Source organism: Limulus polyphemus, unplaced genomic scaffold (genome assembly GCF_000517525.1).
Source record: "Limulus polyphemus unplaced genomic scaffold, Limulus_polyphemus-2.1.2 Scaffold3555, whole genome shotgun sequence".
Taxonomy (NCBI): domain Eukaryota; kingdom Metazoa; phylum Arthropoda; class Merostomata; order Xiphosura; family Limulidae; genus Limulus; species Limulus polyphemus.
Genome location: NW_013669165.1, coordinates 41,735 through 49,943, shown reverse-complemented (window position 1 = coordinate 49,943; position 8,209 = coordinate 41,735). Strand labels below are relative to the sequence as shown.

The 8,209-nt window shown below is 33.1% G+C and overlaps 1 long non-coding RNA gene across 1 annotated transcript in view; it reads left to right on the top strand.

Annotated features, from left to right (window-relative positions):
• Positions 1-6,236, top strand: part of LOC111088331 — a 9,421-nt gene extending 3,185 nt beyond the window's left edge. Inside the window, exons 2-4 of the long non-coding RNA XR_002612876.1 lie at positions 1,982-2,189; positions 4,674-4,768; positions 5,025-6,236. This is a non-coding gene — a long non-coding RNA (uncharacterized LOC111088331). The remainder of the gene's footprint in view (positions 1-1,981; positions 2,190-4,673; positions 4,769-5,024) is intronic.
• Positions 6,237-8,209: the final 1,973 nt, after the last annotated feature.

The window sequence follows — 8,209 nt, the reverse complement described above, 5'->3', positions numbered from 1 at the left end:
GGTGTGACGGGGATTCGAACCCGCGACCATCTGATTGCGAGTCGAGCGCCCTAACCACCTGGCCATGCCGGGCTTTTGTTATTGAAAATTGAACCACTATGTGAATCCTCAGTTGTATCATGTGTTTCTGTATGATGTGGATATTCAAACCAGATATTTTAATCACTTGACGGAAACATGTAGTTTAAGTTTCGTCTATGAAAGGCATAACCTATGAAACAATGTTTTCATATGGTGGTTTCTCTTTAGCTGTTCGTTTTTTTTTTGGTTGTTGTTTTCTTTTTAGAATTTTGCAAGTCAAATTTATGAAATGTCTTAGAAATGCAACTGTACAGACAGCTATTAGACAATAAAAGTTGTTAAAGGTTCATCTTGGTTTGCTTCTTATCATCAATGGTGTTGCAAATTTTAAGTACACAGATAAAGACACTTTGTTTAGTAGCTGGTGGATGGTGTGAGTCATAGTGTAAGATAATAGGTTTAATGCATGATTTAGCATATGCGGTTGTAATGCGTTTGTTGTTTTCAATAGTATCAAGAAAGGATATAGACTTTCGGACATTATCAGTATGTGTAAGTGCGAGTTTTATGTCGGAGTATTTGTTATTAAGGAATTCAAAGAACTCCAAAAGAGAAGGGAGTCTATTATTTCATATATCGAAAATGTCATTGATATATCTGTATTACCTTACTGATTAAAGATTAGGCTCAAAGTTTCATTGAGTAAGGAATGATGTTTCAAAGAAATGCATGAAAACAGAGGCCAAAACAACATCAGTATTGTTGCACATAGAGAAGGCTTTGGTTTGTTTATATAGATAAACTGAATTTAAAATAACTGCTATTTAGTACAAACTTGGGAGAATTTTCTATGAATTCCATAGTAATAAAAAGTGTGTGTGTTGTTGGGGAAGGGGAGTTAAATCTAATAATATTCATTACATTATACTTTCCTCTATGAGAATGGAAGAGCATATAGGGACGACATCGAGAATAAATAGGATAGTGTCCGAACTAATCTGTAAACCATCTTTGCGTAATCTGTTGAGAAAGTCATCGACGGTATTTATTTTAGGGGTGAAATTATTTTGTTAAGAAGAGGGTAAGGTACTTTTTCGAGTAGCCAAGATACGGAAGAGATTTGTTTGTGAAGACTATTGGTCTTAAAGGTGTGTCAGGTTTATTATCTTTGGGTAAACCATGCAGTTCAGGGTTTTTTGAATGAGATAATCTAAGATTAGCTAAGAGTCACGTGTATTGGTATATTTACTTTTTTCCTTCAAAACTTCTTTGACATTTTTTTCCAGTTCTTTTATAGAATTTTTGGTTAGTGGTTCATAAGCAGACGTACCTTAAATTTTTCAACATAAGTACACGTATTCATTAAAACAAAGTTTACATTTATCACAATTATTTGATTATTCATTTTTAGTTCACTAATAGCTTACCGCTCGATTCTTGAAAGACAGAATTTACCATGGTAATTCTTAAAACTATTTAAGATCCTATTAGCATAGTTTTTAAGTTTCTAAATACTATTTTCAATACTAGAAAATACTCTGGGAGGAACGGATTTTGGAAAAACAAAAGGTACAAGAGATAAATTAAATTGTGATTCGTTCACTCTATTATTGCAATTAGACGTGCCTGCACTGAAGAAGAATATTTTTCGCGAAATCTTTATTTGTAGATGCATCAGTGAAAAGATGAACGAATATTAGAATTATCTTTTATGTATGTTAGTCTGAAATAACAAAATCGGAACATTCGTAAAAGATGAAATTGCAGTTTTTCGAAAGTTTTAGATAATGGAGAACTAGAAGTGTAATCATATTGTATAACTCATGGACATCAGAATTACTTGAAGTCCTTTCCGTTCTTGAATACTGTTTTACATCCGTCAGAAAGCACTGAAAATAAAAAAAAACTAATAAAAATACTTTTACGAATGGCGTAATTTGTGTTTTTTATCATTTTCCAGATGAGGACTCTGTGGCTATTTATGAGTGTGGTTATTCTGATACACCATGTCCAATATGGTTCGTTAAAAAACATACAGATATGCAGTGGTCATGAACTGAAGAAAGCCATGACAGCATTTTGTGCTTTTGTGAAACGCAGTGTTTCTGCAGATCCTAGTCAAGGAGTTTACAATTTATACCCGTACCGACGTACAAGAGGAGTTCTGAGTGAGTATAACTTAGTGCTCAGTGCTGTTTTATTCTTATAGTATATTTTATGTTAACACTATTTATAACTTAAATGAAAACAGTTTTCTTAGCTACTCTCTCCGAAACACTTTCCAAAACACTAATAACCTTGTGGGGGTGAGCAAGTGTGACGTCATCAAGTGTAAGTAAGAAAGTATTATTGTAAATAAGAGGAGGTTTATCACTATGGTTCCAAACCTGTGGCTAGGCGTGGCCTAGTGTTGAAGTGCCTGTTCTGTAAATCTGAGGAATTCGTGTAGCTTTGCGCGAAAATGTAAAATAAACAAACCAAATCTAAATAACTGAAATGAATATTGACAGAAAATAAAACTGCCAAAAACAGAATGAAATAAAAGCATATACAACATTATGATAATTTTTTGTTCAAAAATTAAATCAATTCAAAAACAAAAAATACAAAATGTTCCCATTGGAATTACTCCTATTATTTAGTGTATTTGTCAATGAACTGTTCAAAGAAAACTACTTTCCACCTACTAACATTTCATAGTTCTATACAGAGATGGCTCTAGTGTTTTCCTTATTAATATTATTTCTGTCCTTTGTTTATTCAGTTTGATTTTCGGTAGTTTAACTTCAGAAATTCAACTTGAATAATATAATGTATTGCACGAATTTGCTAAAGTTTAACAAGACACGAAACCAGATGATAGGAAGAAATTTAGAATGCCGCAAAATGATTTAATTCTTACTTAAATCATACAAATGAAAGCCTACAATGTAAAGCATTAAGAAAAGTATATATAGTTAATAAAACGAGACAAAATTTATAGTCTACTAAAAGTTTGTTTATTAAATTCCGCCCAGATACTCGAAACGATAAACTATAGGAAGTCAACTAGTTAACACCACTCAGCACCAATTCATGGGCTACTCTAATAATGGGATTATTACATTAAAAAGCCCCACGGCTGAAAGGGCGAGCGTATGTGGTGATGATATTAGAACCCACACCCCAGAGATTGCGAGTCAAGCGCCCTAACCACTAGGTTATGACTGTCTATTAAAAATATTCACGATATAAATAAAAGATTATAAATATGTATTGTGGACATATTGATCCAAATTCAGGATTAAAAACACATTTGGAAATCGGAATTAACCTAAGATGAGGTGACAGCGCAACTTGAAAATTTCTTCAGTGACAGAACTAGTTATGTAAGAACTGTTGATAACTTCTTACGGTTTGTTTGTTTATTGAATTTGCGCAAAGCTACACGAGGCCTATCTGCGCTAGCCGTCCCTAATTTAGCAGTGTAAGACTAGAGGGAAGGCAGCTAGTCATCACTATCCACCGCCAACTCTTGGGCTACTCTTTTACCAACGAATAGTGGGATTGACCGTCACATTATAACGCCCCCACGGCTGAAAGGGCGAGCATGTTTGGTGTGACTGGTATTCGAACCCGCACCCCTCAGATTGCGAGTCGAGTGCCGTAACCACCTGGCGATGTCGGGCCTACGGTTTGTTTATCGTTTGGTTAGTGCCATGTACCAGGGTACCATTAAAAATAAATTTAACACTTTGCTTTACAGTTAATATACAATTTTCAAGTCTCGTTTTTAGTTTTAAATTATAACAAGTTACAATGACGGATGTTTACATGAGGAATTAATGTAATTTCTACATTAATATAAATGCATTAATTCGACAAACAGAAAGGAAATTTAATACATATTGTATGTTCACACACCTTATATAATCTTGCTCATAATTTTAATGAAAGTTATAGCAATGGATGCCTGTTCATGAAAAGGATACTTAACAGTCTTCAGCTGCCTGGTTTGTGATATACCACGATGTTTAAAGGCGCTTTCTCTCCTTTTCGTCAAGAACCGAGTGGCGTCGTTTACCATAAAACAGTCAGATGTTGCCAGCATACCCACCTTTAAGATCGACATGGTGGTCAGGGCGATCGACTCGCAATCTGTGGATCGTGGGATCGAATCGTGTTGTCAAACAGACTCACCCTTTCAGCCATGTAGATGGGGTATTATGTGACGGCCAATCCTTATTTTTGTCGGTAAAAGAGTATCTGAAGGGTTAGCGGTAAGTGGTGTTGACTAGTTGTCTTCCCTCTTGTCTGTTATTTTATAATTAGGGAACGACTAACGCAAGTAGCCCTCGAATGAGTAGCTTTTCACAAAATTCCACAAACAAAACAAATATCGAAATATATTTTGTTTGAACTGTACATTGCCCAGTGTTATGAACTTCGGGAATTTTGAATAAGCTTCTTCAACTATTGTTTGGTTTCTCTGTCATGAAAAAGTTTAACATAAGTTTGCTAAACATCAACATACACTGTTGAATAGTACACGAATCATGGAATCCAGTTACTTTAACCAAACATATGTTTTTAGCAAGGACCAAGATTTGTCTTTTCACAGTTTCTTAGCAATAAAGACATTTCAATTATATTTATGGTATTTTTTTTTGTAGATTTTGTTAATTTCGACAATGTTATCAAAACCTGTTGTTCAATGGGCTGCCCTCTCGAGATATTTGCGAACCTATGTTGATATATATCCCTCGAGGTAAGTCTTGTTCTCTAGCATAAAAAATAATGATATTTCACATTAGTATTAATACATACAGATTTCCCGTCTTTTAACCAAAATATATTGTTTTTGTTAACAAGATGATGAGCTTTCACGGTAATAAACCTATTAAAACGCGTGAATGTGTGATATCTAATTTACCTTCTTACTAAAATTTTAAACTCAGTGTCTTGTAATACTGAAATTATTTACCTAAAGCTACAGCTCGTTTTTTGCGTTTTATAATCTACAGATGCGATGGATACGAAAGTTTGGTTCATCGAAACAAAACTGGAATTTAAAGGGAAAGAAAAAATCATATGGATTTGTATATTACTATATATGTTAGTAGTTTATGTATAGAAAATATATTTCATCTTAAGTCTTTTATGGTAGATTGTATCTTTTGGATTATTATGCACCATGTTTACAAACATACTTTATGCTTTTACGAAACATTCGAGTTGAAATTGTTACCATATAAGCTGACCTGTGATCTGCAGATATTTCGTATTTTTGGTATATTTCTGTGGTTATCTCAAATATTTATTAACCTTAGATATTTTAATAAAGGTAATTAGGCTTTGTACCTCGAAATAGAAAACAAGAAAATAGAGACATTAGTAATGTTGTTTACAATTCCATGGTTTTGGAGTGAATACTTTAAAGATGGTGTAGGAGCTAGCGAAACCTTTTTTTTATGTTACAATAATATAGAATGGAAAAATAAAAACACATGTATTTTTGAATTGTTTTAACTGAAAGGGGCATTAAATTAGTAAATTAGAAAATAGATAATTCATAGAAATCAATCCAGTTTAGTGTGTTTTATATTATCACATCTCTTTCCTTAAACATTCACCACACGAAGAATAGTAGAATCACTACACCTTTTCAAAGCTGTTTCTATATTATTTTATGCAAATTTTTGACGTAGGAAAATATCCACACAATCCAAATAGCGGTTATAAAACTGTCTTCCGAAGATTTTGTCACAATAAATTCACTAAATAGAAAAATCACTTTAGTGATTTCAGTATTAACATGGAAACACTTAGCATAGATTGTATACGTATAGATCTGATTGTTAAAACATAGAACACTCTAGACATCAAATATGACCCTAGCGCTATGATTATAGACACAAAAATATTAGACATAGCTTTTACTTCTGGTGATTTCCTTACTGACACAATAATGTAAAACATAGAATCGAATCCTAGAATTTTAATCGTTCACACATAAAAACACTGAACACACTTTGTTTTAATCCTACAGATTTTATTAATGACACAAGAATAACAAAAACGGTATTTTCCAAACAATATCACCTCCACATTAGCAGAGTACCCGTTTTCTAGCTTTCTTTGTCTTATATATATACTAAATGGAGGTTTATTTGTGCATTGCTGTCTATTATTTTATTCATCATACATGCTATTATAGTTAAATGATAAAACGTTATAGCGTCAGACTTTTTAAATGTTTTATATATTTAATGAATTCTGTTTACCAAAATTAATTTGTACATGGTTTTATATAGGACTATCTTTAGTAAAGACTTTATTTCCTTGTCGGCTTCTGAATCGTTTATCTTATACTACTTGTTAGAACATGTTATATGTGAATATGTAACCTATACAAAAATTGTTTTAGTTTGTTTGTTTGCCTTAGCGGAAGGCTACATAGTAAGCTATTCGCACTCTCTCCACACTAGGAATCGAAACCCGGATACAATATGGAAACAAGAACAGAATATTTTCAGAATCGGCTAGTACCTCCCTTGATATGTTTTGAGTTTTCATACATATTTACTGCATATAGGTTTACTCTTCACAAGATTTTTCTCATCTTACTCTGTCTGTGTAAGTTTGACGATAATATCACTTTGATTTTTATTGGGACTTTAGCGTTCAGCTTCAAATATACTTTTGAAACTAGTAGTATATTTCATATTTTCTCTTCAAATAAATGTTGTATAAACAGATTTTAAACACTGCCACTAATTCATAACAATGTAGTTTATTTAAATGCGTTCTTAAGTGGCAAATAATTACAGCAAAGAAGATTTTAAACTAAAAAAATATTAGAGAAGTTAGTTTTGTGGTTCAGCAGGGCATTAGCTGGTTAAAAAGGAAAACAGGTTTTCTTCGATTCTTTGATTTTTGAGAATAAAACCAAACTATACCAGTTATGTATTGCACTGTAAGTTCAAATAAATAAATATTCTGTATTAAAAAGTATAATGAACATCCAACTTTGTTTTCAGAACCTGAAAAAATATGAAATATTTTAATCCGATGCTGAAAAGTTAAGCAACAGAAGTGTTTGTTTGTTTTTGAATTTCGCGCAAAGCTACACGGGGGCTATCTGCGTTAGCCGCCCCTAATTTAGCAGTGTAAGACTAGAGGAAAGACAGCTAGTCATCACCACCCACCGCTACTCTTTTACCAACGAATGGTGGGATTAACCGTAACTTTATAACGCTCCTACGGCTGAAAGGGTGAGCATGTTTAGTGGAACGGGAATTCGAACCCGCGACCCTCAGATTGCAAGTCGAGCACCCTAACCACTTGGCCGTGCCGGGTCCAACCGAAGTAAAGCCTCAAGTAGCTAATTACATATAAAACTTAAGGATATGAGATAAATAAAATCCTCAAACTATGTTTAAAATAAGGTTATCTCATTTTTTTTCTTTTTAATAACACAGTTGCAAAATATCATTTATACTAAAAAATTATTTTAACACGAACACAAAAAGTTAAACAAAGATCTGTTTCTTCAAAATTTGACACCTTCTTTGTCTTAAGTGACAAAAATTAATAACACTCATGTATTCATTTGTAAGAAATATTGTTTATTAATAAAATAAATACCGAGTTTATAGCTGAGGAAATTAACACAAAATACTCAATAACTGTGTCTTGATATAAAAACAGATCAGTATGTACAGAGTGTAATTATTGGCCTGACGTTCTATACGGTAAGCTTAAGTTTAATTGTTTTGCTAAAGGAAATACGTTGTTGGAAGACTGGTAAATGAAGAGGCTTTAGAGAAGGGAAACATTGACTAGGTACACGACTCGAATAATATACGGAGCCTCCGTGTGAATAATTTGGTGAATTTGTTGTGGATTTATATATACACCTGGAAAAAAGTTAAGCACCCCCAAATATTTTTCAGGATTGCTTATTGAAAATATAGTTTAATTTTCATGATGTTGAGCAATGTTCACAATTTCAAACATAATTAAAAGGATGTGAGCGTTCAGGTGTGACATTTAAATCAGGCGCGTTTTTTTCCCCACGTGCAACTTGCTCCCTTATTCACGTACAATATGCACTATTTTCTCGTGCATCAAATCCGTATTTAAGTCCCGAAAGAATGGCAAGAAGACGGATATCAGAGGCGCAGAGATGGCAAATTATTGGCATGAA